At 37.7% G+C, this 25,275-nt stretch overlaps 1 protein-coding gene and 2 long non-coding RNA genes across 6 annotated transcripts in view; 1 reads left to right on the plus strand and 2 right to left on the minus strand.

Annotated features, from left to right (window-relative positions):
• LOC139138821 (kelch-like protein 38) overlaps nucleotides 1–25,275 on the minus strand; it is an 87,485-nt gene that overhangs the window by 49,266 nt on the left and 12,944 nt on the right. Inside the window, exon 1 of one of the 4 annotated variants that reach the window (XR_011553676.1) lies at nucleotides 22,922–23,541. The exons of 1 other annotated variant lie outside the window; for it this stretch is intronic. The gene's annotated coding sequence lies outside the window, so the exon portion shown is untranslated. 2 more of the 4 variants (XR_011553677.1, XM_070707365.1) reach the window with 2 other exon arrangements.
• LOC139138824 (uncharacterized) lies at nucleotides 17,413–19,229 on the plus strand. The gene is made up of 2 exons (XR_011553681.1): nucleotides 17,413–18,029; nucleotides 18,837–19,229. It is a non-coding gene; the product is annotated as an uncharacterized lncRNA (long non-coding RNA).
• Nucleotides 19,242–22,331, minus strand: LOC139138822 (uncharacterized). Its single transcript, XR_011553680.1, has 2 exons — nucleotides 21,832–22,331; nucleotides 19,242–20,894 (listed from the first exon to the last, which is right to left on the minus strand). It is a non-coding gene; the product is annotated as an uncharacterized lncRNA (long non-coding RNA).

Genomic DNA, 25,275 nt, shown 5'->3' on the forward strand with positions numbered 1-25,275 from the left:
CATAGACATTGTCTACCTACTTTTACTGGGTGGTATATACAAACTGACTGCCTGTATTACTCTACCTACTTTTACTGGATGGTAAATAGTCACAGACATTGTCTACCTACTTTTACTGGATGGTATGTACAAACTGACTGCCTGTATTACTCTACCTACTTTTACTGGATGGTATGTACAAAATGACTGCCTGTATTACTCTACCTACTTTTACTGGAGGGTAAATAGTCACAGACATTGTCTACCTACTTTTACTGGATGGTATGTACAAAATGACTGCCTGTATTACTCTACCTACTTTTACTGGATGGTAAATAGTCACAGACATTGTCTACCTACTTTTACTGGATGGTATATACAAACTGACTGCCTGTATTACTCTACGTACTTTTACTGGATGGTTAATAGTCACAGACATTGTTTACCTACTTTCACTGGATGGTAAATAAAAAATTACTGCCTCTATAACACTACCTTCTTTTACGGGATGGCCTTGACCTTATACTTCTGATTGTATTTCTCTACCTACATTTACTGGACGATGGTAATACCATGGAGGTAGTAGAGACTACCTCCATGGTAATACAAAATAACTGCCTCGATTACTCAACCTACTGTTACTGGATAGTATCGAGAGACACACGCTGTTAACCTTCTTTTACTGGATGATATACACAAGATTATTGCGTATTAATATACTATATTACACAATCTTTTTATGGTGAGGAATGGATTGCCAAGCCACTGCACATCGTACCTTCTTTTACTGGATCGATGGGAAACTACCTTCACCGTGTTCTGTGTGTGCAGTTGATGGTAAGTATGCGTCGCTTAAACAGAGATGAGGACTGTTATCTTGTTCACAAGTGTGTCTCTGATAACTGCAGAAATCATGGATAAAAAATAACACTTACAGCACGCAAGGATTCAATTTGGAACGACAGACGATGTGTTGTTAGTCGCATATCAATGGCGGACAAACGCTGGTTTACACTGACATGGCAAAGGATATTTACTTATCAGGCCCGCCCACTGTAAACGTCATATGTCAAACGGGCGATTATGCAAATGACCTGCTTTTACTGGATGCGAAATTTTAGAGCACTCTGTGAGCGCCCTCTACGTTCTAAATACAAATTTTCTCTGAAACCTGACTGTTGACATGCAAATGATGGGGTCAACAAACTTTTGCGATGTCAACAAACTATCCTGCACTGATGGCAACACTGCGCCGCTTTCGTATATACATGTACTCAGTTATTCGGCGATTAAACTTTCCTGCTATTTTTATGCTTCAAGTTTTTGAACCAAATAACAAATAATCCATTACCAAGAAGGAACACTCCGTGACTCGACTCGACGAGCACAACTTGAAGGTATAAGACAGAAGCTACATATACTTATTCCTTCCCGTCACGCGCCAGCCCTGCGTAAGATTGCGTAGGAGATGGTACAGGGTTATACACGGCCTCCCACCACAGGCCGTATATAACGCCGAGAACACAAAGCATCGTGCGCAGGGCTCTAACTCGCGTGCGTCCTTTGACATGTACGTACAAACTTAACTTGTGCAGTCAGAGACGAGCAAGTATGACGACGGTGGTTTTCGTAAATAAACGGTGTTTGCGAGTGCATATCCTCAACGTGAAATGTCGCACGTACATAGCTTTCCGGTGCAGGCAAGTTATTACTAGTAACTCTCTAAATTTTGCCAATGATCAACGCTGCACTACAGCAAATTGCGCAATGAGCCTATCCCATAGTTCTTTGTTGTGTTTTGGGTTTACCATATTTTTTGCCAGTATAAGATCCAACTGAGTATCATATACTGATAGAAATATCAATGTTTCGTCTGTTGGTTCAAAATCCTGATTCAAAAGTATCACACAATTGCAATTTTTCTCTCAACCTGAAGCGAATTCTAACATTTCGGGGTTGACTCAACTGGGTATAACCGAGCGCACTGGAAAATCCCGGTTGGCATTCGAGTGCACATAACACTGCGTGTGTTGTCACTCATACGGTCACGTAGTACTGCCGGCCCCATTTATGGTCATAGACATGGGCGATGTCTGGGCTTGGCCAATGAACGATCAGCTGCCGTGACGTCAACATTCCTATTAAAATGAAAGTCCCGTGACTTGACGAAATTTGCATGCTATTATACACAACGACAGCGGCGTGGAAGTACTGCGGAGCGACGTTTCACTTTTCAGAAAAACTACGCGAAGTGTTGAGTTTACCAAATGTAAATTTTTGTCCAGTCATTCTACTATCCATATGCTCAATGAGAAGACGAACATTATTCAAAAACATCGGCGTTAGATAGGCGATAAGTGTGGAGCCTGTGCACCGTAACTACGTTTGTTGGAAAGTGGACGAACTGGACTTCACATTTGGCGCACAAATAGCATTCCGCCAGAATTCAGAAATCGATTTGTAACCTTGGCTGGTACCACTAGCTTGTTGTCCTGAGCCCCGGAAATCGAAGTATTGATCGGGCATTGCGAAACACAAACACAACAGGAGAAAAGAAGCCGGGCGTATGTCACCATGGCCGACGTTTGGTTGAAATTGTCCAAACTACTTATCCTTAAAATGGTGAGCTCGCACGTTCTTTTCATTATTCTCTTCTTTGTGTTGAGCGCCATTTTAATGGTAAATTGCTCAACTCTGGTCCTGGCGGCAAATTGGACAATGAGAATGACATTTACGCGAGCAGGCACGGGCTGACGAGAGGGATTAAAGCTTGGAAAGATCCCAAACGGTCTGTTGTCACTGACAAAACCCCATATTGGAATATCGTCGAAGACCTTGACAGCATACGAACTAAAGCTCCACAATGTAAACAAGGCACCGGCGTTGTGCTCCTGGTATTAGTTACCTCGGCTCCCGGCCACTTCGAAAGGAGAGTAGCAATACGCAACACTTGGGCGAGAGACAAAAGTGACAGCAAAAGTTCCAACGCAACATGGAAAACCATCTTTCTCATAGGAAAAAGTCGCGACTTTGTTATCAATAGACGACTTGAGGAAGAATTCCGAGAACACGGCGATGTGGTTCTCGGGGACTACATGGATTCCTACCGTAATTTGACTTTGAAAGTTCAGCACGGTATGAAATGGGCAGCCGACAATTGCCAGCCGCAGTATCTTTTGAAAACGGACGACGACTGTTTCATCAGTACTCGATTCTTAACGGAATTTCTTAGCGAACACAACAGTATAAAAACAGGCTTGTATGCCGGGAGCGTGTTTAACGAGCGGGAGGTTATTCGCAACCGGCTAAGTAAATGGTACGTGTCCACACAGGATTTCCCGCGGTCCGTCTACCCACGGTACGCCAGCGGAACTGGTTACATCGTGTCCGGCGACGTTCTCCAGGGAATCGTTGGAGCGGCCAGCCAGGAGAAAGCTTTTCCGGTCGAAGATGCGTACACCGGCGTCCTAGCGAGTAAGATAGGTGCCTCCCTTGTAGACACAGGTAGATTTACGATGTACAGTAACAAATGGAGGGTTTGTAACTATCTTTACTTTCTTGTGATCCACGGGGTTACTCCAGAGCAACAATACCTAGCTCTGAAATACACAGACGATGCACTTGAAAAGTGCCCTGGTCAATCGCCGTCAACTACATGGTAATGGAATTTTAAGGGACTTGTTAATTGTAGTCAATGCTACTACAATGCAGACAAATATGTACATAGGTTCTATTTTCGTATATACAGTCCTGGAGTTATTTTTCCTCAATGTACCTTTCAGTCAGTCGAAGATGATCTGTTTACTTGATTGACATTCGAAAGTTGACGTCAGAATTTTACAGTTCTCAGTATATTTGCTTCTACCTGTACTTCCATCAACATAGCAATGCAAAAAAAACCCCGAAAACATCCAGTTGTAAGCTTTTGGTCATTTTAACCATGTTCTCTCCCAAAAGATTCTGGTAAAGTCATAAGTCCCAGCCTAGGTTAAAACCCTAAGCATGATGTGATTTGTTTTCCCTATCTTTTGATAAAAGATGACATTCATTGATTTCATTTTGTTTTGAGGTGACATTTCAGAATTGTGTGTGTATGTGCTGTGTGAAATCATTATCCCATCTTCACATATACAGGGTCCATTGATTGATGAGCAACAAAATAAGTGTGTGATCTCTTCTGAAATTGAAGTATTCAAGATTTTTTTTTATCATGACTACTACTAAAGATATCAAAAATATATGTGTCAATAATTACACTGTTGATGTACTTCTCCTTCCCAAACTTCATCATCAACATAGCAATGCAAAAATCTTTGTCACGGAAAATATGTCAGCAGTTGAGGTATATGGCTTTGACCAGAGCTTACCTGGATGTTTTCACAAAAGATATTCAGAGTTTAAGAGTTTAAAACTGCTACAGTTTGTCAGTTTTCTCATGTTCCAAGGAGAGGGGAGGGGTTTTCATGTGTGTTCAAGATGAAGCCAGAATAAAGAAATGTATGTGTTTCCTGCTTCCAGGAAATAGAATGAGTTAATTGGGAATTTTGGTTTCTTTATTTGTACCTAACTTTGACCCGAGATATAAAAGCAATATATGTTGTGCATTTTGTTTAATATTTTCAAAATGCAAACACTGTGTTGGATTGAGAGGTTTTAAATGATAAATATAGGGTCATGGGAAACACATACATAATTTTAGTTTGCTTCACAGGGAACTTGTACATTTAAGAAAAGGCAGGGAAAACAAATAACTTTCCGTTGTTAAAAAATGCAGTAAATACGCATGATTTTAGGATTGCGCTTGTTAGTGAAGCAGATGGCTCCTCTTTTCAGTCAATGCAAAATTATTCATCATTATCAGATACACAACATCACAATATTTTGTGATTATAAAGTTGATTACATTTTTTTGGAATGTTTTAGAGATGGTTATATTTTCAAGTGACTGGAAGCGGTATTCCCGTAGATGCTTAGTAACGCTTCCAAAATGAAATCCTGCTTCAGGATATAGTGCCAAGGTACTGTGTTTTGTGATTTAACAGTTCTGCTGGTCAAAAATCATAGCAAAATGCCAATACAATGCAAAGCTTGACACACAGTCTGAAAATGGCAATGTTGGTTGGTGTCACCATTTGAAGATAGTCCATCTATCATGGAGGGACAGTGATATGAATTTTGTTAGATGGGCATATTGTGTTCGACAACTTGGCCCAGTTTACCCAAATGCAGTCAGAATGTACAAACTAAATTACCTTTACATCAATACCAATAACTAGGAGAACAGTCTATACCTATTGCCAGTTGTTATTACAGGCTGTACATTTTGAAAGCTACAGTCTAGATGATAATCCCTGGCTTCCAGTCAAAAACTGGTGAAAATTTAGGATGACATGAAGAGAAATCATTTCATTTCTGGCTCAACAAAGCCTACGTAATTCAATTGTATGAAGCTGCATTTTTGAAGTCTACATCAGAAGGCTGTAACCTAAATTCAGGGGAATTTACAAATTTGTTTATGTGGTTAAAGGTCAGGTAACCTTTCCAATTTTTGCCCGTTTCCTAATACTTATAATATCGTGAAAGTTTGGTTGTGGAGGCCTGCCCAGGCCCCACATAGTTTCTGATCAGCTGCTCGTCATTGATGAAGATTTTGCGGTGGCAGTGACTGTATTCAGGCATTCCTTCAATTGTGTACTGTCTGAGCTTGTTAACCCTTTCAAACCTAAACACGTATATATAAGGGTAGCTCTGGTAAGTTACCAGATAGCCTGGTCTGAAAAGGTTAAAGGGTAACCACATGATATTGAATCAGTAGAGTGTGAATCTGTGGCCTGGAATGATCCTACACCTACATTTGTATTTAGTGCTCTGAAGTGTGATACCAGTGTACTGATTCTGTAGCAGCTGCCCAACAATACTTCGCCATTTCAGAGGGGAAACAACTTTTTCCAAATGTGGCTGCATGAAAACCGGATATTTTATTCAAGTTTCTCTAATCTCACAAGTAGCTGCAGTGATTGAAAGAAGCCGTTGCATTTTACTAGCGTTTGGTTGGAGAGAATGAAATTTTTGTGAGACTCTTAAATTTTTGTTTGAATTGGTCCAGGTCAGAGTGCCATCTGCATGGAAATTTCCAAGGACATTTCCAATGAGCGAATTCTTCACCATTGAGGGCGCTTACCAACTAATATGGATAATGCGTGTTCTGAAGCGTAGTTAAACTTTTGTCCAATACCTCGGACATCCCATTGTAGTCTTTCGTGACCTGCCCAAGAGTAAAGAAATACATTGAAAAGCTATTGATTTTTTATCTGTGGGTAGAAATGTTTCACAATCTCCAGTTACCTCATAAAAGTATTTACAAAAGAATGAAATGCAGCTGTAGCAATTTTTGTCTGATGTATAAATTTATTACCTTCGGAAAATTTCACAACTGTGGTTGACGATGTTGCTGACAATGATTTTTTTGACACATGAACACTTTTGCCATTTCAATGCAAACCTTCAAGTTGGTGGTGGAGGGAAAAGAGATATGTTTCATTGTTTTAATCATAATTTAACAGCAATAATGAGATTGTTGCTCTACTAGTTAAGATTAACTTTAATGTATCTTTAGATCTGTAACTATACTTCTGTTAAACACAGCTGACACATTTAATTTTTTTTTCTGATGAACGAAGCATTAACTTGCGTCATCTGATCAGAAAGTCATTCAGTCAAAGTATGTTCTCTTATGTAGGACTCTTTTATTGACATTTACATGCAGTGATGCATGAAGATGACATGACATGAAGTGAAAATATTCCGCAGTTATTCCAAAACACATGAAAGAATAGTTCGGAAAGCTTTGTAATGTTCTGACCTGCCTGAAAAGCAATCTATTCTGATTTGAAAAGAGGTTAGAAAAAGGTAAATGTTGGTGACGGAGATGTTTACTACGTAAATTTTGTCTCTTTCATGCGGGTTAAACCACAAAAGCCAGACAGTCTGTAACACAAGACGCGCTAACGTAAATAGGTCAACATTTATATCTGACAGGCCCTTTAAGGTCACCAGGCATTGAGTTTCGTGTTTTCAGTGGAGTCCAAAGAGTGGTGGTTGCAAATCTTGACTTGTCTGACTGGTAGGCTTTGTCACTTTATTGTTACTAACCAGTGTCGTCAATAGTCAGTAGCTGTCATTGGTAGTCAAAGCACATACAGTCTTCACGAGTATTCTCTTGGCTGCGATTTCAGTCCCGTAGGTCGACAAGTTTATATTTGTACCACTGTACCATGAACCTGAGTGTACATACTTGTTGCATGTATCTGTACAAACCCTACTTTCCAATAGAATTACTAGTTTTGAAACTTCATTTGAGGCGCAGTGTTAAGTATACTGACGGGTTCTTTAATTGACTACTAGTTCAAAACCTTCAATTAACATAACAGAAAATTGAGAAATACCTTAATTTATGATGTATTTACAAGTTCACATTCTATAAGACCTTTAGATAAAAAAACTTGTGCTTTTATCAGTGTCTTCTGGTATTGTCATTTTACTCCAGTGTTACAAATTCATGTACAAGTACACAATTCGACTACTTCATCACCTTCATTTAATATATAAGTTATATTGTCCTGTAGAGTATACTAGTATTTACACATTCATTTTCTAGATTAAGTATTTAAGTGGCATATATAACAAATGTAAAGAAATCTGCCTTTTTGTTAGATTGCTATCTCAACTTGTGATGTGTCCTGTTTTTCATGTACTTCATAGATGAGGAAAGGAGATTGATTAAAGTAGAATCAATTTTTTCCAGAATGGTTTTAAAGTTTTTCCCTGAAGTTGTTGCAAAGACTGCCAGCCTTGTGTAATATCTGCTTGATCAGTGGAAAAGAATAAAATTTGAAAGTATAAGTACACACAAACTTCACTGTGAATAAGCATGAACATACTGTAGCAGAGAGTAAGTGTGAAAGTCTTTTAATAAACTTGTGACATGTATCATCATCCAGTGTTATAAAAGTAGATGTACTTCAAAGTGTATTTCAAAGGATTTTTTTCCATGTCAAGAACTGGTGAACATATTCATTCATTCAACAAGATGAGTAAAGTGAAGTTATATTCTGAAAAAAGCCATTTTGCAGTTGTGGGCAGAATACCTTCCTAAAAATTTTCACAAGAACAATAATGCATATGATCATGCAAGTAAAGCTCACAATCTGTAATTTGTGCAATGTCATTCATATAAATATATATATATATGTATGTATGTAAACATCAGCCTCTATGAACCTGTATTTGTTGGAGCACAGGTTTTGGTCAGAATCTTTCACAAGATACTGCTTTACTGTCAGGGAATATAACCCAGAGCATTCCCCATGACAAATTTTCTGTAAAGTTTAACAACATCATTGTTGTAGAATAGAAAAGTCTAGTTCACACCGGACATGTTGCATTTATTTATTGCAGGCACAGACATTACAAAGAAAATCACCAAGAAATTGCACTTGCCAAGAATGAACTTTGTCATTGTGACATATCTTATTTAAGAATAAGAATTTTGAGTATTTTTGTTGAAAGTAATAGTAAGAAAAGGAAATAAAGGATGCATTTGAATTGTACCGCAACTGCGTGATGTAGTAGCTTTATATTTATCAGGTGACCTCTGGCTTAAAACAACACAAATGTCAATCTTGCCAACTTCTAGACTTCGTTCTTTGCTATCTGGCACATTTTTAGCTCACATTTAGTATATGTATACATACCAAAGATACTTTGTATGCAAAGGTGATAGCATCTGTATGTGTGTACATGTATGTATGTCTGCCCACATCAAAAACACTTTTAAAAAAAGCAGCACCTACCATGTTAGTATTTGGTGTACAGTTGCACCTGGGAATGGAAATGTGAATTTGTGCAAAATGAACATGTTAGTGTCAAAAATATGCAAAATGGGTAAAAAAAAGATAAATCCTGCGAATTTCTAAAACTCTGTAAGCACAGGTCAGATTTGGTTGAAACTTGGTATGAAGGTTCCTTTAAGTAGCCTTACATGAGGGTGTGTTCCAATTGTAATAGAATTTCATACTTAATATTTTGGGGAGATTTTTTCCCATTTTTACCCCGATTGCTTTGCAACTTGATATGCATATTCCAAGGAGTGATCTCAGTCAGGTAATTTTCTCCTTTTTTTGGTCAATCTATGTCTGACACCATTTCTCAGGTTTCTTTGAAATTCAATATAAAGGTCCTTGAATGATCTACATCACTTTTATACAAACGATGATGAAACATGCAATATTGTATTTTTTGGGCAATTGTTGGTGTTTTTTGGTAACAAAAAAAAACAAATAACCTTGATACAAAATTATGGATTCCCCCAGTTTTACATTCTCGCGAGCCAGAGCAATAATTTCCACTCCGCTGACCTAAACGGGTAGCGCTGAGCTGTTGCCGTAAAGAGGCGCGTGGTTTACGATGATGCAGTTTTAACACATGGTTTGGCTTATGTTGTCCTTTGGGACTTGTATATCAAACTGCAAAGCTATCACGGAGTCAGACAGTTTTTGGAGATTTTGTTAACAAGAATTGGCAAAAAATGACCCAAATATAACAAATATACAAATTGTGTATTTCCCCACAATATGACAATATCTGACTGTGGTCATCCTACAGGACCTGTAAACCAAATATCAAAGCTGAAATCTGACCAGTGGTTTTTAGTCCCCATGGACACCATCCGGGGGGGACTTAAAGGTTTGGTCATGTCTGTGCATCCGTCCATCCGTCCGTTCACGCAATATCTCAGACATGCCCTGGTCAATTTCTTTCAAACTTTGCACAAGGATAGTACCCTACCCCATACAGGTGAACGTCGATTTGTTTCACAATGCGATCAAATTTGGACGTGTTAGAGGACTTTTTAGTTTACACCTCCATAGACTCCCATGTATAAGGCAGTTCTACATAGTCTCCCATGTATGAGTCAGTTCTCCATAGACTCCCATGTATAAGGCCGAGAAAAATAAAAATTTAGTTTCTCATCGTATTCATATTGCAAAAAGGATGCAGTGACACAGTTTTTAGTCCCCACGGATGAAGTCCAGGGGGTTTATAGATTGGGTCAAGTCCGTCCATTCGTCCATCCATTTGTCCATCAGTTCAATGCAGATATCTCAGATATTTTGACAAAATGTCATGTGACCTCGGTGACCTTTGACCTCAAATATACATATTTGTCCATAACTCAGTAAGCAAAAGTGCTACACCCTTCATATATGGTATGATGGGACACCTTATGACGCCACATATTGTACCTCATTAATTACGTGCATATCTAATTTTGAGCAAGCCAATAGAGCTAGAGGTCTGATTTTTGGTATATAGGGATAACTTAGCAATACAATTTTTTTGACAAAATGTCACATGACCTCAATGACCTTTGACCTGAAATATACATATTTGTCCATAACTCAGTAACCACAAGTGGTACACCCTTCATATATGGTATGATGGGAGACGTTATGACGCCACATACTGTACCTCATTAATTATGCACATATCTAATTCTGAGCAAGCCAATAGAGCTGGATGTCTGATTTTTGGTATATAGGGATAACTATAAGATAGAAGTTTTTTGAAAAAATGTCATGTGACCTTGATGACCTTTTAGCTAAAATATATGTTTATGTCAATAAATAAGTAACCACAAGTGCTTTGTCCTTTATACTTAGTAGGATGGGAGACCTTATGACAACAAACACTTTACCTCATTAATTATGCACATATCTAATTCTGGGCAAGCGAATAGAGCTAGAGGTCTGATTTTTGGCATATAGGGATTAATTAGCAATACAATTTTTTTTCAAAATGTCACATGACGTCGATGACCTTTGAACTTGATTATACATATATATGCATAACTCAGTAACCACAAGTTCTATACCCTCCAATTTTGATAGGATATTAGACCTTAAGATGTCACATCTTGCACCTCATTTATTATATGCATATGTATTTCATGGCTGGCCAATACAGCTAGAGGTCTGATCTTTTTTACCGATTTAGATCCATAACTTAGACATGCCTCATGTGTTTCAAATTTGGAACAACGACATAGACCTATGTGCCCATAGATCTCAACATATACACTCCAGTGATACTTCTTAATGACCACATTTCCCTGCCCCATCAAGACTAATACTATGTAATTGTCAATGACTTGTTTAAGAAAATATTGGCCAAAATTACAAAAAAATAGCCCACTATACTAATACTACTAATTCACAGATTTTGGCATAATTTGAAGAAATCTCACTTATATCATCCCTAGGGACATGCATACCAATATCAATGCTGTCTGACCAGAACTTTTGAAGAAGAGTTTTGACCAAAATGACAAAGATTGCCTTAAAATAACACATTTGCATATTAAATCACAATTTGGACAATCTCATTTAAGGTAATCTTTACCTGTAAAATTTATCAAAGGTGTCTGACAAGCTGTATTACAGCAAAATTACTGATTGAGACAAATAAGAAGTCATTGAGGTCTCAGTCTATAAGAAAACCACTACCACTGTCAGTAATTAAAGGCGCCCTTCTCAATCCAGGTTCTCGAATTAGCAAATGTGTCAATAGCTCATTAACAGTTTGTCATTCTTTTGTTTTCCATTGAATATTTTATCAAGTACATAATATTTATATTAGATAAATCTGATAATTGAGTGGGGGCTTAAAGTTTGTTCTTGGTAGTAGTCTAAAAGCATGTGGCTCAAGCGACTAAGGATTTTAAAGACTAAATGCATAGAAATAACTAAGACTAATCACATTACTTAAGGGTGGTTACGAGGGTGTGTCCCCCTCCTGCCACTGCAAATTTTGATTTTTAGCTACTATAGACTATAGTCTATAGAAGCTATTGGATGGTATCTGGCTGGCGTCCGGCGTCAGTCTGTATGTATGTACAGGTATGTCTGTTTGTGAGGCGTCCGTCCACTCAAATATCTTGAGAACTGCAGTACTTACTGATTTGATATTTGTTGTGTAGATGAAAAATATTATTATGAGAAACTTTTTTTTTTAATTTTTTGATATTGTTGAAAATATGCAAATTAGTGCCAAAAAAGGCGTTTTTGGTAAAAAATCTTCTTCTTCATAACCTCTGTTCAAGACAGCTTTGTTATTTGGTATAGAGGTCCCTAGGGATAACCCAACTTAGATTTGTTCAAATTGTGATGAAATATGCAAATCTGTATTTTTAAGGAATTTTTTGTCATTTTTGGTCAAAACTTTATTTCATCAAAACCGCTTGTCTGACAGCTTTGATATTTGGTATATAGGTTCCTACAGATGAACTTAATATGATATGTTGAATATATGATGAAATCTGCAGTTTTGTATTTTGGTGAAATTTTTGCTATTTTTGGTCAAAAATGTGTTGCTCAAAAAACTACTTGTCTGATGCCTTTGATATTTGGTATACAGATTCCTAGGGGTTCTCTTAGTGTGATATAGTGAAATTTGATGAAATCTTCAATTTTTGTATTTTTGGGTCAATTTTTGCCATTTTTGGTCAAAATATTTGTTTCTCAAAAGTTACTCATCTGATAGCTTTGATATTTGGTATATAGGTTCCTAGGCTTTACCTTAATGTAATATATTGAAATTATGATGAAATCTTCAATTTTGTATTTTTGCAGCTAATTTTGCCATTTTTGGTCAGGCCATCCTGAAACGAGCTATCAAAGATATCCACCTTCTTCATCAATACATGTGTCACAAAAAGTTATTTTCTACATAACACAGCAGAGCTCTGTCAACTGTTGGGTTGCTTGTTTTTTCAAAACCGCTGGTCAGACAGCTTTAATATTTGGTTTACATGTCCCTAGGATGACCTTAGTGAGATAATTTCATACAGTCAGGAAATACCCCATGTCTATAGTAGCTTCGGGGACTTTGGCCCTATGTTTACATATTAAAATGGGGTTATTTGGTGGCCATTTTGAGTGCTTTTAAAAGTGTTTTCATGAAGTCTCAAAATATGTCAGACACATAATACTTTCCCATTATTACCTTGTCAACAAACAAATGGATATCCTAATAGGAAAAACTTCTATTTTTTCCCTGCTTAGTTCAAAAATTCAAATTAAAGCAAAGACATCAAAATGCAGCTTCTGCATATGTGTATGTAACAGAAGTACTTAGAATTTCTAATATTTCAAAAGTTTATGTGTTACATTCTAGGTTCAAATTCTGGGTATAGCAATTCATTGGAATGCAGTTTCTATTTAGATATTTACTAATAAAGGTGATCTTTTGATATGCTTTGAAAGACAAAGCACAAATTAAGGACATTATTAATGGAGAGTTTATAAGAAGTCTATGTTACGGCATATTCTTGCAACCTTATCTAACCCTGGTCACAGTGCACTTCAAATGTTGTGCTCAAAAGTGTTAGAAATTGAAAAAGACTAGTTCTAGAAACATTTAATATAGGGGCGAGTACGGTAACAACTTTTGTTGACAAATAATGATAAGCCAGGCACATCTTGTAAAGAGCAATAATGGAAACAATATATATAGTCTAGGCTATGTGGACAACCTGGATATTTTCCAGTGTAAGGATAAGAAACAGTTGCAGAAGCACAACAAGTGAATAATACCACTTAATTGAAACAATGGGTAAATGTAAAACAACAAGAAAAGTGTCATTTAAGGTAGTACGCGCCTCAAAAGTGAAAGACTTAAACATTTGCTCAAACTTTCCCTAAGAAATCTTTCAACCACTCTCTTTCCAAACCAATAATAAAAAGCAGAGGTCACTGTGCAAATTTGGTACTAAAGAAACAACCCAAGATTCACCGATATTTAATTCAAAATGGCCGCCATCCCTGTGTTAACTCTATGGAGAAAAAAAATTTTCGAATTTCGAAAAACTAAGCCCACAAAAAGTTTTCTTTCACCTGGAGCTTTAAAATGAACCCCCACAAGTGATATATCAGAAAAGAATTGTAAAAATTTGAGAGTCCAAATATCTATCCGCGAGGCGTGTAATTACCTTAAAATATCAATCAAATCAGAACAATACGGAAAGGAAATGAAATTAATTCATATGTTATGAAAATGTCATGAACAAAGGGTGCACCAACAATGAAAATGTTTATGAAAATCAAGGTTGAACGATATTATAAAAATAGTGACAATGTCACTATTCGCTCCCATATAGTTATCAAAACAAGCCAACAATTGTATGAAACATGGACATACATACAGACAGACTGACATACACAGACTGGCACAGAGTGATGACATTGGCCCTCAAGTGTGCCTTGGCCCATGGAGAGTGATAAAGATATAACAAACAGCTGAATGTAATGATAAAATAGTTAAATAAGGCGAACAGGCACTTAGGGTTGATATGTTACAGCAATTTGATTAGTTTCTTTTTCTTTTCTACTTCTGTGATAATTTTTAAGACAATCAATCTGCAAGGCAGTTTATGTATTGACAAATATGTTATCTTTTACAAGCACACAGGAAACTGTTCTTGAATTTTCATTTACAATATTTGACAGGGACTGAAACACATAACATGCAACCAATGTTTAAATTTTGCCCATACACCAGATACATGGAGAGATTTCAACATACAATCATTAACTCAGAAACCCGACAGGAAAAAGTAAACATTGTTTTTTTCCAGAACAACCGGTCCATCCATATCTTGAACTACTAACAAACTTAACCAATTACACAAGGATGATGATACAAGAGATGAAGTTAAGAAATTTAACTGTGATGAACTTGACTATTCCTTTCAAATCCTTACCTGACTTGACATCTTAAACTAATATACACTGCATGGTTAATTGCCCACAAAAATGCATCAGGGTGGACCATTTGATAAAGGGGGATGTCTGGAAGATTGATGAGGTACATTATCTTTTTATCCGATCCACTGTACATTTCTTTTTCCCACTCTCCCACCCCTTCTCCGGCTGATTTTTTTATTGACATATTGTTTGGAATTTTTTTTCAAATCTGCCACGAACCCCCGCCCCCATATATCAAATGGTCCACCCCTTTGAACTGACCATCTTTGCATGAGATATACAATGACAAGATCGCAGGAACTGTGTCAACTATTTACAACCTTGATACTCTTAAACATTTAAAAAATTTTTGAATATATTTGTTGGAAACTAAACCCGCTAAAATCACCTCAGCTATGTTTTCTAATGATTTTTTTACCGCATTTCAACACAAACTACAGTTTACCATATCAAATGCTTACTAAACCACCACATTATATACTCTTAGTTCCAGTAGGTATAAAATTACCAAAAAAACCTTAAAAATACAAAATGAAAGATATCCCTGTAAAATTGACAGTTTTGCAAAGTTGCCCCAAAAATTCAAAATTCCAGATTTCAACCTAATTTCAATATATCATATTTACAAAAACCCTAAGAACCTGTTTACTAAATATCAAAGCAATCAGACTGGTGAATTTTGAGAAACAAATTTTTTGACCAAAAATGACGAAAATTGCCCCAAAAATACAAAATTGCAGATTTCATCCTAATTTCAATATATTTTATTAACATAAACCCTAGGAACCTGTACACTAAATATCAAAGCTACCAGATCAGTAGTTTTAGGAAAACATTTTTTTCAACCCAAAAAAAGGCAAAAATTACCCCAAAAAATAAAAAATTGCCAGTTTCAACCTAACTTCAATACATTATATCGAGATAAATCTTAGATACCTGTATACCAAATATCAAAACTCTCAGCTCAGCACTTTTTGGATAAAAAATTTTTGACCAAAAATTGGGAAAATTGCCCCAAATTTACAAATATGATAATATCAATACAATTTGTACAAACTTAACTGAAGTCATCCTGAGGAACATGAATATTAACTTTCAGAGTGATCAGACGAGCGATTTCAGAGAACAAGATTTTTCGACTAAAAACGGAAAAAAATACCCTAAAAATACAAACATGCAAATTTCACCCAATTTGTGTACACAAAAATTAAGGATACCTAAAGGAATTTGCATACTAAGTTTCAACCCAATCTGACCAATGCTTACTGAGTTTTAGCCATTTGCAGGATTTTTCCTTTTTTCCCCTCATTTGCATGGTTTTGGCACTGACATATTCAATTGATCAAATTCACATCTCCACCCCTAGGTGCACCTGTACACCAATACTAAGATGGCAGCCGTTGCGGTTTAGGAGTTTTTGATCTGGACGGACTAACAGACATACATACATACATACATAAACACAGACGCCATTTTGCCACCTTATAAGAATACCTCCCATTTGCATATAAACATATGCATATATGGAAGCTAAAACTAGTGTGCCCGAAGGGCTCGCTGAAAATCAAAAATGTTATAAATGGAGCGCCGTAAATTTCAAGTAAAGACTTAAAGTAAATGTCCAAGCATTATTTTACTATTATTCGATGGCTATCTTTTTATTTTATCTACCGTTCACGTCATTGTTTTTTTTTTTCAGAGGCAACCTTTCTGGAATCTTTTTTCCCCGGAAATCTTCCAATCGGACCCCCCCCCCCCCACCCCCCCCCCCCCCCCCCCCCCCCCCCCCCCCCCCCCCCCCCCCCCAAAAAAAAAATCACGTGGTCCACCCCCAACTTCGATTCCTGGGGCCTGGCGACCTCATTTCGGAGTTTGACATAACTGAAGACACCGCAGACTTGATTTTAGGGAGCCTTCAGTAATTACAGGGGGTGGGCCGGTCTATCAGGCAAATTATTGACAATTTTCTCCCACAAAACATGCTATAACTGCATATTATATATGTTTGATAATGTATTTAAATGTACTTTGCTTGAAGTGGGAAGTAACATGTGTATTTGTGTACCAGAAATTGATTTTGGAATTTCATCTAAAATGTTGGTTCACTACACATTGTAGTCTATGATGAAACTATGAATAATTGTTTCCAATACAAAACTAGGTAAATCTGTCCATTTATGTATGCTTGATTATTTATATTAATGTTCTTGATTAGACTAGAGTGGTTACAAGTCCTTGATTGTGCAACAAAGTTGATTTGGAATTTCACCGAAATGTTGATTCACTATACATGGCAGTCTATGATGAAACTATGAATAATTTTTTTCCAATACAAAAATAGGTAATCTGTGCATTTATATGTGCTTGATTATTGATATTAATATTCTTGATTAGACTAGAGTGGTTATAAGTCAGTGGTTGTGCAACAAATTTGATTTTGGAATTTTACTGAAATGTTGATTCACAGTACATTTGTACATGTTAGTCTATGAGAGAACTATGCACAATTTTTTTTCCAATATAAAACTAACAATATCTTTCTATTTATGTACATTTGATACTTGATATATACTTTTCCACATGTTGCATATGTTATTGTCTCTTGTCTTTCATCAGTTTTAACTGTTCAAGGTGTGTAATATTGGATACCACTGCATCTTTGCTTGTAACTTGTGGATAATGTGTACATATTTAAAAGAATCGGCGTATTTCATTAATGATTTCCCATTAAGGAAATATCAGACACACAATCAAAGGTCAGCTCCTTTCAAAAGTGACCCTCCCCTAAGATAGTTTTATAAACAGTGACCCTCCCCTATTCCCCTGGCCCACCTTTCCTGTAATTACCACAGGCGGCCCAGACATATTAATAAGCTTATTGTTGAGTTTTTCTCAGTCTTCTCTATCAGATCATGGAGGTAGAAGGAGAGGAGCCCGAACGCCTATTAAGAGGATTAGCGCCTTCTGTTTTAAGCTGTGATAATCCTGTTATGGCTGTTGTTTTCCTTGACTTTGAGAGCGTCACGCAAACCGCATATTTACACAACGGTTTAACCGTTACAGTGCAACTAAAAATGTTACGATAGGTTACGACATCGAACATCGAATGCGCAGACCATGAATATGTGACTAACGCATGCGCTGTTAGCTTCTGTCGATGGTAAACAACCCTATGGGCAACCCTAGGCGTCCTTCGACCGGAAACAGTGCAAGCCGAACGCTCAGGAGGTAAGTAACGTCCATAATTCTTTCATTGTATGTCCCTAAAAGTGGATCTTGTAATGCATTTTTCATAATGATAGGCAAAGCGAGGCAAGATCACTCAAATTTAGGTATGTTCACGGTAAACTCAGCTTTCAAACACAAGTATTGCTTAGCGTGTCCGAGACTGTCCGTTTATGAAAACCATGATTTGGTGCCCAATAGCATTGTCTGGTATCGATCATGGCGGATCGCACGTTTTTGCTTTTTCAGTCATGAAGTATGGTATTTGATGTTAGAATCGCTGGTAAATTGTGCTTATAGTTTTCGTTAGTTATGTAGAACCTAATTTCATTCATATTTGACCATCGTTTTGGAGTTTCCGATGATTTATAGGCCTAGCTATTCCGACATATTCGACATGAATAGCGATGTGCGTCATTCGTCATGTCCGGATGTCCTACCTCGATGCTGGTTGTGTATAGCGCAGTGGAGTGGTAGCTAGAATACGTTTTGGTAGTCTCTTTTTGTTACATTTTTCGTATTTGTAACAAACATATAGGAATATAGGAATCTCGTCCAGTGTGAATGACAGCTCTTGGAAACTACAGAATATCGTGGCTTACAATATGGCGTCGACGTCTCTACACAATTATGACCGCCTGTCAATGCACACTAAAACCAGCCGTCAACATGCCATCTTGGGGGAAAGATTTTTCATTGACAAGATTCCTTTGGTGCATGGTGTAAATATGGTGTAAATGGTGTAAATATAGTAATGTTTTAAGTCATATCTTCTCTTTGTATCTTTTTTTTGCTTTTTCTTTTCTTTAGAGAATGGATTTTCATATGAAGAAGTTGAGATTGCTGTGCAGATTGTGTAATAGTGAGAGAGTGTTAACTGGTGATCGACAGCCTATAAACAAGGATGCCCATTCAATTACTATCAAGCGAGCACTCGATATTCCTTTTCATTTCTGTGCCATGTTGAATGCAATTCTGCCAATACATTCTGAGTCAGTCTTTGTGCAATTCTGCCAATACATTCAGAGTCAGTCTTTGTGCGATGTGTAACTTTGATGAATTTGTTCACTTCTGTGCAATGCTTTTTACGCAATTCCATCCATACATTCAGGGTCTGGCTTTGTGCAATGTGTATCTTTGATGATAATTATTTTGGGTATTTATAATAAAAGGCGGTCCTGTGTGAAAGGAAAATAAATGAAACTTGTAGTGCCATTTCCTTTTTTTAAAAACTTTATTGCATTACATTTAATATCAATGGTTGCAATCCTCACAAAGGCAACATCATGAGCATAACTTTTTTCTTAAACTTTTCTCACCCTTTCTTGATAACTTTTCATCTTTTTTCTTTCTCAAATACATGTAAATACTGGCATATGACTGGCATCTAATATCAACATAACACTCAAGTACTCTGATAAATAAAGACTCTGACAATGTGTGATTAAAACCTGGGATAAAACATGCCATCCATTTATAACAGATACAGATTTCTGCAGAGTTGTCAAAATTACAGATTTCAGATTGGTGTCCTTGTATCCCCTAACATTCTGCAAGTCAAGATGGGGCTTTGCAACTTCTTCAACTTTCTTCATAAATAGATAAAAGCTATCATCTACCTGAAACAAGCCACCCCTATTTAAAAGTTCAACCCACTTCTTAGTATAATTTGAAAATGAAATACTGGTGTCATTGCCAGCATTTGTTCGCAGTGTTTCTAAAAATGCCAGACATGCCTGAGCGGACTTGTTACCTTGATGTCTTCTGTAAAAACATATCAATTTGTGTGGAATGAAACCTGATACATACCTCAAAACTTGCTCCTCATCCTTACTGAGGCCATCTACCTTACCATTATCTAGTGTTGTACAATTAATGCCATTACATTTGGCCTGCAATAATAACTTCATAAGTTGAGTCAATAGAAATTGCACAAGAAAAGTTACTGTTTTAGAGGAAATCAAAATTTCATTACATGACAAAAATGCCAGAAATTCATTCTCAATTTCATCATCCAATCGTATACCATGAAAAGCTGAACACATCTTTTCCAGAGACTGGGTTGATATCTCATCAACACTAATGCTTTGCCAAACACGCTCAATCAAAAAACCGGAAAGTTCTTTGCTACCATTTGAAGATGTAAGCATTTTCAGAACTGGCTCCATCTCTTTTGCTCTCTGATGGTTTAATCTCAGTTTTGGACTTCGGATGATCTCCTCTGTAGTAGTTTTCATCAGCTTTTCACTGGATGACAGTGCATCTTCTAAGGTATAGCTTGAGGTACTCTTCACTGAAAAAAATGGAACCATAAACATTAGATTTTTAGATGAAATCAACAGAAACACACAACAGGCATCAACTCAAAAACATAGTGCCTGCTAAGTATATCTTTTGACTCATGACTCATTAAAATTCTGTGTCGCAAGGTAATTTACAGTTGAGTAGGAAATTATACTTCGAGACTCAAGAAAAATTAGCAAATTTTCAAACGACTTAAAGGTTTTCTGCAATCTTGATAGTCAGATGGCAAACTGCTCAAAAACCAGTATTATGGTTATTACTTGTATTACTATTGTCACCCAATGGCAATATACCGCAAATACAGTACGACCTGGTGGAACGATGTTTTTTGGGACAAAAGCTGAAACCATTGAGGTAGGAAAGAGTACTACCTCAATACTGAAACAAATAGGGTTGAGTTAATTACATATTACTAGTACCACACTGCTTTTCAACAGAGCATGAAAGTAGAAACAGACATGAAACAAAACTGAAATACCTTTTAATTCCTTGTCTTGGGTGTTTTCCCAGAGTCTTCATTTTCAAAACTTTTCTCAGTTCCCATATCTTGATTAACTTCTTTTCCTGAAGTTGAGAATTATTAGTTGGAATGGTGAGAAATCTCTCTCTCTCTCTCTCTCTCTCTCTCTCTCTCTCTCTCTCTATATATATATATATATGCAGTGTGGTGTACACGGCTTTCAACAAAATATCAAAATGATGAAAATTTAAGGAATTTCACATGACAAGATCCAAACACAGTTATTACAAACAATACAACACGTACACAATCAAAACAGTCAACAAGGTGAAATTGCCTGGTCCTTGGAGGTAGATTGATTGGTACCGATTGATTCATGGAGATAGCAGGGATTCAAAATAAATTTGCGCCCTAATATTCCTAATAGCTTTAAAGGCGGAGCCTCCCTTTAAAAGGACGCCAAGGTATGGCGGCGTTCATTGTGTAAGTGGACACCAAACAGGCAACACGCGGGCACTCGCTCCAGAAAAGGCAACTTTTTTAGTTTTCCCCGGCCGCAAATACACAGACAGACTGCTAAGCTGTCAGCGTGAAGTTGCTGCCCATCGAACTCTGTGGTGATATTCAAAGGTTAACGCGACTGGAAGACGATTTTTTAGGAAATTCAAGCGTTTGTGGTGGGGAATCAATGACCGTTGACTATTTGAACTGACCGTCAATCAAAAGCTTGCATAAACTCTGCAGGATTAGCAACATGTGACAAAAGGTTGAGAAGAGTTTGTGTAATCATAGACCCTCGAGAAAAACCATAGACCCTCGTTTTTCTCGAGGGTCTATGGTGTAATTAATGTTATAGAAATCAAACATCATACTGGCCATGTGTTTGACTGGGAGGAGAACTCCACTAATGCGAGAACCAGGGATTGAAAAGTGCCGCTTTAATGACACCACTTTATAGGCACCGCAAATCCGTTTCGCTTATCAGTTTCCTGCCTTGACTAAAGAAACATTATTTGGAGGAAGAAAGACAAATGTGCCTACCAGAACATTTCGGACATATCCACGATCCATCTGGAATGCTCTCAGCTGTCAAGCCAACACAACCGTAATGAAACCATTCCACCGTGCATTTAGGGCTGTTGCAGGCAATCATGGTACTTGTTTCCACTCCGTTACAGATGCAAAATACTTCTGTTGAATTCGGAGTAATCTTGCCTTCCATCTCTGGTAAATCTTCCCATACTGAAGGAAAATCGCCAATTATGTCGTCAATGCAGCTGTCGTTGCCGGAGAACGCCATGTTGAATGAGACGTGTCGCTGACAAAAGCGGACTTGCCTATGCATGCGCATGCCGTAACCGATCATGTCCGTAGATTATCGAGAGTACCCGAACACCGTAACTGTACGTAAAGAGATTACAGCGCTCAGAGCGTTTTGTTTACTCGGTAAACAAACGCAACCACTGACATGCGTCAAAAGGAACAATAGGCGTTGGGGCTCCTCTCCTACTACCTCCATGATCAGATCTTCTCCTTTTCTTCATGCTCTGACTGATCGTAGTTAATAAAAATAAATGACTTTATAGCCTAACCTACCCTCTTGACTCTTTATTTATCTTACACCTCATTACAAGGGCGTTTATCTCTCATATACACACATCTTGTAATTAATAGTCAACTTGACTAATTATGCTAATCCTGGACTTATCAGGGATTTTATGGGTTAGTCAACATCGCGAAAGATAGGAAAGGTTACTACTCCTTTTTCATTTACATCTCTATCTTTGCAATGTTGGCCAACTCTTGATAAGTCCACGGATTAGCATAATTAGTTGTGTTGACTAATTAATTACAAGATGTGTATATGAGAGATAAGCGTCCTTGTAATGGGGTGTAAAATACATAAAGAGTCAAGAGGCTATAGGTTAGGCTATATAGTCATTTATTTTATTTACTACGATCAGTCAGAGCATGAAGAAAAGGAGAGGGACTGACAGTGACAGAGAAAACTGAGAAAACTCAATAATAAGCTTATTAATAGTGATTGGGCCGCCTGTGTAATTACTGAGGGCTCCCTTAGCGTTGATTACGAACCATTGAGGTATATTATCTGGTAAGAAGCAGGACTCACCGACAAATATCTCACTGCTTTCATACATCGATGAATTCACACTGATCAGCTCGCATCCGTTTTCCCTGGAAAGATCTTGTGAAACGAAGGCCTCAAATGCCCGTAGTTGGCCAATTTTTGCAAGCTAGGTCCGGTTGTTTACAAGCAGGTGCTACCAAACCAATGTTTTGAACTTGTCAAATACAAGTTATGTAATAGATCCTTCAAAAGCGGACTATACCTTATTTTCTATAAAGTCGGGGTGGCCGAGGGATGTGAGGGGCTGCCATGTGCCAGCCACACGCGGCTACAGTTTTCAGATAAATAGCCATGTCGAAACGAAATCAATTGATCATGATTTCTTTTTTAAATAAAGCAAAATGTTTTCTGGTTTGAGTGAGTGTTAAGTGTGATTTAGGAAAAATCCAACATTCAAATCCAAATGAATGTATTACGAATAATTCCAAATGAAGCGAAACAAAATACGTTTTAAAAATCTCATTGCCGTGTGACTCGACCACAGTCACCCGTGATCTATTAAGCTCTGGGACTATTCGCCTATAGACGTGTGTACATATGCCTGAAAACCAGGCATATGTACACACGTCTATAGGCGAATAGTCCCAGAGCTGAATAGATCACGGGTGACCGTGGACTCGACCGATCTGTAGTGGTTAAATGGCCATAGCGTCCAGTGTACGCGTCTCGCTAATCACCAAGCCGCCGGGTTTCCGAAAAAGTTGTCCGTAGTTTCCATTAATTGTCACGTAAATTATGTACACCTTTGTCCATGAACGTAAAATTTACGTCAATGCTCCCTCCAGCCACAGTCCCTCAACTGGGGACTGTACTCAACCATAGCATTTTAAGTCCATGCTCCCTCCAACATAGCATTCCATTGACAACCGTTTTTGCGCAGTCCCTCACACTCCTTAAAGACGCCCATTGGTTATAAATACCGGATTACATGAAAGGACGCTCATTATGCAAAGAGACGCCGTGCGAGTAGCTTGAACTGAGAGCTCCACAGATTGCGGTTTTTTGCGTGTTTTTTTATGAAAATTTATGAAATGGGAATGCTCTACAGCAGGGTAAATACCTGATCAATACATAACGACTCCATATTTTTTAAACCGATAAGTTTTCGGGACAATTTTAGTGAGTAATTGTGCGTGGCCAGTGAGAACGTCGACCCAGGGGACGCCGATTTGGATTTGAATACCACTGTCAATCAAACCTTGTGCAAAGTAAGACACGAGTCAGCTGGATGTGTACCTAATGTAGATTAGCATTCGCCTTATCTGCTAATGGTGACTAAAATAAATAAAATATGTGTCAAGATTTCCAGTGTCGAATGATGTGCGTAATAGTTTCTTCACAGTTATCCAACTTTTGTACCTACCCGCCGCATTTCTGGCGATAAAAAAACGTGATCAGACTACATTCAAGTCGATAACATCTTAGTAACCGTGAACATGGTCCCTCCACAAACATGACGTGAAGAAGAAAATGTATTATCGGGTTCTCTCTTACTTGAAAGTTTGATGGCCTTGAAAGGGCCGTTCGGTTTTTAGTTTTGTGGCTTCTACCTGACACCCAACGATGGCAAATGTGTATGGTACGCCGGGCAAATTTGGATTCAACGATCGGACAACAAAAGTCACGCAAAATGGTATATCAATTTTCTTCTTTTGACGATTACGTCATTGGCCTGCATCAGATGCTGTTTTCGGGCCAAAAATCGCTCATCACGCCAAGCATGTGTCCGGTCAAGGATATCCCGATACTTCCGACAGAGTCGGAGTCAGATAGACGCGTTGTCATATCCAAACTAATGATGCTAAACTCAGAATGACAAATCAAGAAATGTTCAATACCCTGGCACAGAGGTGTGAAGCGGTACGGTATCCGTGTATAGTTTCCCATGGAGTGTCGTTTGTACCTCCATGAGTCTACTAATAAACCAAATGTTTATTTGACTATGGAGCTAAAAAAGTATAATTTGACTTCCTCTGTTTCGTTCCGCCGTCACTTCGAGCGTACATATCCACGTGAGCAAGTGAGTGCCATCTTATGAATAACCGACGCGATGCAGTTCCGCTGCATATCGATCCGAGTTCATTCCGTCTGAGAAATTTACGAGATTTCCTGTCCGAGTTTTCGAAATGCATCTGATTTTTGTACTTTTTTGTTTCAATGCAAACGAAGTCTCGCAACACAAATTGGCAAATAATGTAATACACGATGATCTGGACTTGTTTTCTGACTTCCGACCGCCATCTTGGCCTCAAATAAAAGTTTTACGTTGGCTGGTTTCTACACCGATGTTTCCAAATTTACATGTAATAAAACATTAGTTCTAAGAATTTGAGAGA

The sequence above is a fragment of the Ptychodera flava genome, chromosome 8 (genome assembly GCF_041260155.1).
Source record: "Ptychodera flava strain L36383 chromosome 8, AS_Pfla_20210202, whole genome shotgun sequence".
NCBI lineage: Eukaryota > Metazoa > Hemichordata > Enteropneusta > Ptychoderidae > Ptychodera > Ptychodera flava.